Source organism: Tamandua tetradactyla, chromosome 23 (genome assembly GCF_023851605.1).
Source record: "Tamandua tetradactyla isolate mTamTet1 chromosome 23, mTamTet1.pri, whole genome shotgun sequence".
Lineage (NCBI taxonomy): Eukaryota > Metazoa > Chordata > Mammalia > Pilosa > Myrmecophagidae > Tamandua > Tamandua tetradactyla.
The window spans coordinates 26,386,067-26,392,405 of record NC_135349.1 but is presented as its reverse complement, the minus strand read 5'-3'; the positions used below and the strand labels follow the sequence as shown (position 1 = coordinate 26,392,405).

At 44.5% G+C, this 6,339-nt stretch overlaps 1 long non-coding RNA gene across 1 annotated transcript; it reads right to left on the bottom strand.

Annotated features, from left to right (window-relative positions):
* Positions 1-2,738: 2,738 nt before the first annotated feature.
* On the bottom strand, positions 2,739-3,377 carry LOC143666571 (uncharacterized). Its single transcript, XR_013167684.1, has 3 exons — positions 3,336-3,377; positions 2,957-3,112; positions 2,739-2,830 (listed from the first exon to the last, which is right to left on the bottom strand). It is a non-coding gene; the product is annotated as an uncharacterized LOC143666571 (long non-coding RNA).
* Positions 3,378-6,339: the final 2,962 nt, after the last annotated feature.

Genomic DNA, 6,339 nt, shown 5'->3' with positions numbered 1-6,339 from the left:
AATGTAGGTAATAAGCTCAGGAGTTTCCATTTCAAGAGGCCTCTCCTGACTGTGAATGCCGCAAGCATTCCAGGGTTTAATCCAAAATAATTAGTAAGGGTTGGTCTTCAGATCCTGTTGTCATCATCCTTAGGATTACTGCTTGGGGCCAAGAACATGGGCTCTATGTCTCAAGTAAGTTCAAATCCAGGCACTGCCATTCACAGACTATGTGAACTTGGGCAAATTACTAAAAAAAACTCTCTTGCCTCAGTTTCCCCATTTGTAAGCTGTGGGTAATGACAGGACCTAGTTCACAGGGTTGTGAAGATTAAATGACTTAGTATTTAATACTGCAGAAAGAGTGCCCAACACTTAGGAAGTGCTTGGTAAATGTTTGCTACTGACAGCGTAGCTGCAGTGATGCCCAAGAACTGGTCTTTGGGGTGATGACAAATGCCCCTCGGCAGTACTCTCCACTGTTACAGGTTTATGCGGGCTCCCTGGGCACTCTTCCCAAATCCAGGACTTGCCACCTTCGAGGGCTCTTTCACAAAGGAGCCCGTCCACATCGCCGCCACCATCAGGACCTGGGAAACCTCCTCACCCAGTTCCAGAGAGGACAAAATCCCACCTTACCCTCCAAGCACCGGTCCCCAAGCTAGCTAGCTCCCTCCATGGAGTCTCAAACACACAACATTTTACACCCATCTCCTGAAGTGCCTGTTTAAAATGCAGAGTCCTGGGCCCACCTCCAATGCTGGGGAGCAGGACCCAGAAGTCTGTATTTTCAGCCATTTCCTGGTAAATCTTACACACCCGGAGGTTTGAAAACCTCTGCATTTGGAGCAAGATCATGGGGGAAATTGGAGGAAAGATTTCTGATGAGGCTAAAGTACTGAGAAAAAAGGGGAAAGGACATCAGTTTTCAATAACTTACACTGTCCCTAGCAATAACTTTGGATCAGTTCCAATTTTTTAAAAGTAAATCATTTCTCAACATGATTTAAAAAGCATTATTTTTAAAAGCATTGTTTATGACCAACCTAAGCTGTGATTACAGTCCCCACCACGTATTTGGGAGGCTAGGACTTGGGTCTAAACCTTTTTGACCCTTGGAAACCTTTCTGCTTACCAAATCTTGCCCAGAACCCCTAAACAGTATATTCATATTTTATGTAAATTTTCACCATGTGACTTGGAAATCAGGCAATTTAAAAGTATTAATAAAGACTCCCCGTATGCTCAGATTTTGAAATAATGCAGACCTTGCTTTACATTTATTCCCCTGGGAAATTTAGTCTTGAATAATGCATGGCTTTGGGAATGAATCCCTTGCATAAATCTGATAAAAGCATTTCTGTTCTAATGGGGAGAGGTGGGGAGGGGGGGCCGCCACTCAGTTCTTTCTATCTCCCCCATAAGAAACTGTGGTCTGGATATTGTTTGGGTGTGTCTTTAAGTTTTTAAGCTAAGATTTCTTGAACTACTTACCATACTAAGACCCGTACACTCATTCACTCAATACATATTTGTTAAGCTACCTACTGTGTGCCCACACAATAATCTGAGCATATCACGGAGAGCAAGATAGAAACTTTCCTGTCTTCATGGAGTTTATACTCTGGTCTAGTCCTCCCAAGAGGAGTCTTGAAAATAAGTAGGAACATTCCAATTGGGACAGGGGGAGTTAAAAAAAAAACAAATAGGTAAGCCTGCTCAAAAACTCAGAGGCAAAGAGGGCTTGTTATCTTTGGAGACTCAAAGAAGGAAGCAAGAAGGACAGGGCTTGGAGCAGAGGACAAGGCAGAAGGTAAAGCTATGGGCAGTTGCTATGAGGAAATATCTCCAGACTCTTCCATTCCCAGCAAGCAGGGTTCCAGATGGGAAGAAGGGGCTGTGCTTCTCATTGCACATGTATGGATTCTGCATACGGACATGCCATCCCCATGTCAGCATGTATTGCGCTGCCCATGGGTTAAGCCTCTTATTCATAAGGGCATGGAATTTTCTTCCTCTGAAAAATCTAGATGCTATGGCAACATTATATTTCATTCTGCTTCTGCAAAACTGACCGAAAGTCCTTCTTGTTCTTCTCACATTGAATTCTGCGTATATTTGAAGCCCAGTATTCTACTGCGGATAAGGAAACATGGCACTGGAATCTTTGGGGCGAGGGGTGGGGTGGTGTGAGAGGTATCTCGATGCCATGTCTGGTACATAGCAGGTACTGAATATCTGATTGTGGAACCTGGGGTTCCCTATGCCTACTTGCCTGACTAACAGTGGTGACTCAGAGATCTTGCTTCTACAAGAACTTTGCCCTCAAGAGTCCAATTTTCCCATCAAATGTATTTGTGGGATTCCCCAGAAGCTGGGCATATGTATTCACAAACAGTCTGAGCCCACTAGGAAAGAGTAGCTGCTACCTCACCAGGCACCAAAGTCCCCACAGCAAGATTTCCTATGTCACGCCACAGCCACCAAGGATACCTACCCACCAACTACAGGCTCTTGAAAGGGACTGAAATTTGCCTCCTTCTGACCAGTCACTGGGGGCAAGACTAAGGCCCCCAGGCTCAATACCTCTTCTCTTTCTTGCCTGGGTACGAGGAAAGAGTGCTTTCCTCAGAATTCCTACTCAGTCCCCCAAAAAGCAGCAGCCTTCTTGAGGCCCCACATAACCTTGGTGATAGGAAGATTTTTCCCATCTTCTGCTCCTAGCAAAATGGCAATTCATGAAGAGTCATAAAACCTACCTTACATATGATAAAATAACTGTGTTACCATAGAGGGGTTGGGACGTATTCAAGCCCAGTATCAAGGTGGTCACAGACAGGCATGCAGAGACCTGGAAAGGGATGGGAAACAAGGGAAAAAACTAGGAGTTTGCAGATTGGATTAGGAGTATAATGGGGAAAATGCAAGACCTGAATTTTGGAGCATATTTTGGTATTGGTTGAATTCACAAACTTACAAGATAGTATTCTGTTCGAAGCAACTGTTTAGGCAGGGACTAAAGATTCACGTGGTATTATTGGGGTTCCACTAAAAATTGGTGATGGTAAGGAGGTAACGTGGAATGATGGGCCTTTTCTTGAGCATGTTTTCATCTTCAGCATTCAGCCCAAACCTAAAATACAGGAGAAACTCAAAAAAAAAAATTTGTTTCTTGTACTGAATGGTGGCAGCGATGAAAGCAGAGGTGGTGGAGATGGCAATAGGGATGACAATGGTGATTACAAGGAGAGGAGAGTGGTAGCGATATGAATGAGGATGACGAAAGGGTAGTGTGAAGGGTGACAGTGAGTACTCCCATAGTACTCCCATAGGTGGAGGGGTGCTGGCCAAGTTACCGGTGGTGACGGCAGCAGTGACGGTGCTGGTGATAAAGGAGCTAGTAAAGGTGGTGATGGTGTCATAATGAGAGCAGAGATGATGGCATTGATGGTTTGGTGATGGCAATGGTCATGATGAGAATGATGGCAGAGATGGTGGCATGGTTTGGAGCTGACGTGATGATGGTGATAGCACCAAGAATGGTGATCTTCATGGTTATAATACAACAAGGACAGTGGGGGTGGGGGTGAACGGGGATGGCTATAATAGAATGGAGGTGATGAAAATGGTAAGAGAAGAAAAAGAAAGGATGGAGAAGGGAGGGGAGACAGGAGGAGTCTGGAGCAGTGTTCAGCCTTGTTCATAGCAGAGTAGTTCCATTTCTTTCCCTTTGGTCACTGGAAGTCAAAAAGCTCCTTATACCCCAGGCCAGGGGCTGCTAATCCATACCACCGCTTCATCTTAGCTTCTGTAATATACAGCCTTGACATTTGCCCTTCTTAGGAGGAAGATTGGCTCAAACAAGGTTGCATGCATACACAAATGCCCTTCCTCCCCACCAATGTCTCAATCACAAAGTAGGTTCTCATGCAAGCAAACAGAGCCGTATGATGTGGTAGTTAAGGATCTAGGCCTTGGTGTCAGCATGGATTTGAATCCTGAATCTTGCTATGTGACCTTTGATAAGTTACTTAACCTCTCTGAGCCTCAGTGCATTCATATAGTAAAATGAAGCTTGTAAGAGCACCTACCTCCTAGGATTGTTGTAAGGATGGTGGGGGACAATGCTGCGAAACACATGGGCCAGTGCTCAGTACTACATGAGGACTCAAAATTGCTGGTCATCATCATCTTCTTCATCTACCACTGCTGTTACACAAGTGGAGGGAGTTTGCAACCAAGGTACCAGCTCCCAGGATTCTGTGGGGTGGAAGGTTGACATCAAGAGGCTCCTTTCCCAGACTCTGCCTGCTTTCCAGTGCTCTGTCTATGGGAGCACACCCAACAGAACAGAAGATTCACCCAACTTTCACAGCAGCTGCTGCAGAAGTTACAGTGGGAGCCCCACATGACAGGCAGCAGTAAGGCAGCCAGGTTGCCTCTGACTGTGGATGACAGAGGTAGAGTCTCCACCTGAGCAGTCTGGTGGTGGAATTTTAAATTTTCCTGCCTGGATAGCCTCCAAGTCTGATTGTGACCCTCCAAGAAATTCTCTGCGCTATTGAATTACCATTTCATTCATTCTACCAAACAAAGTCTCGAGTCTACTGTGCATCAAGTCCTCACGGTCCACTGGAAAAGTCTAACAGTGTGAGGGCAGTGGAGAGGGGGATTTGTGTGTGACCCGTGCCCTGATGGGAGCAGCAAAAATAATAACAGTGATAATAATAGCACTTAATGCTTGCTCAATTCTTACCACATGCCAGAATTCTCTCTAAGCACTTTAACTCACTTAATTCCTGTAATAATACTATGAGATAGATAATATTATTATTCCTATTTTACTGATGAGGACATTAAGGCACAGGGAGGTTAAACCACTTGCCCCATACCTCATGACTTATAAGTAGCAGGCCAGCACCTGAAGCCAAGCAGCCCACCCTGAGTCTGACTCTTAACCATTTCCACATGGCCTCTCTGAGGTCATTTAGGGCACATAACAGACTGTTCTAGTTTGCTAGCTGCCAGAATGCAATACCAGAAACAGAATGGCTTTTAAAAGGGGGAATTTTTAAAATAAATTGTAAAGTTGCTAGTTTACAGCTCTAAGGCCGAGAAAATGTCCATAGAAGTCTATAGAAATGTCTAATCAAAGGCATCCAGGGAAAGACACCTTGGTTCAAGAAGGCCAACGAAGTTCAGGGTTTCTCTCTCAAGTGAGAAGGCACATGGCAAACACAGTCCGAGTTTCTCTCTTGGCTGGAAGGGCACATGGTGAGTAAGGCATCGTCTGCTAGCTTTCTCTCCTGGCTTCCTATTTTATGAAATTCCCCTGGAGGAGTTTTCTTTCTTCATCTCCAAAGGTCACTGGCTAGTGGGCTCCCTGCTTCTCGTGGCTATGTCATTCTTCTCTGCTCTCTCTGAATCTCTCTCATTCTCCAAAAGTTTCCTCTTTTATAGGACTCCAGAAACTTATCAAGACCTACCCAAACGGGTGGAGACATGTCACCACTTAATCCAGTTTAACAACCATTCTTGATTAAATCACATCTCCAGGGAGATGATCTGATTACAGTTTCAAATATACAGTATTGAATAGGGATTATTCTGCTTTTATGAAATGGGATATAGATTAAAACATACCTTTTCTAGGGGACATACATCCTTTCAAACCAGCACGCAGAGGCACCTAACCTAGTCTCAGGAAAGGGAGGAATAAAGGAAGGTTGCCTGGAAGCAGAGTTGGCTACCCTGAGGCCTGAAACCTTAGTAGAAGACAGAGAGGTGGAGAAATGTGGAAAGAATGTTCCTCACAGAGGGAATAGCTTCTGCAAAGGCTTGGAAGTGAGAGAAATCCTAGTGCGAGCCCAACTCACTTCTCAGAGCCATTCCAAACACAATAGTACATGGAGAGCGTAAAAATACAGAAAATGAGAGGAAGCTACCATTGAGGTTTGCTCGGTATGTTAGGATTGTATTCATCAGGACAAGTGATACTAGCTGCTGTAACGAACTGCAGCATATCAGAAGTTTACACAATACAAGTTTATTTCTTGCTCATGATGTGTCCAATATGGAAATTTGGAGCCAGCCTCGTGCCATCTTATGGCTCTGCCACCTTCTGAGGCAAGGAAGGGTCAGTGAATGCTTTCTATTAAGGACCAGATAGTAAATATTTTTTTTATTTTGCAGGCTATACCGTCTCTTCCACAACTACTGAATTCTGACATTGCAGCGTGAAAGCAGCCATAAAGAATGCATAAACAAATGGATGTGACTGTGTTCTGGTAAGACTTTATTTATAAAACAGGCAGCAGGTAGGATCTAGCTCAGGGGCCATCGTTTGCCAGCTCCTGTTTA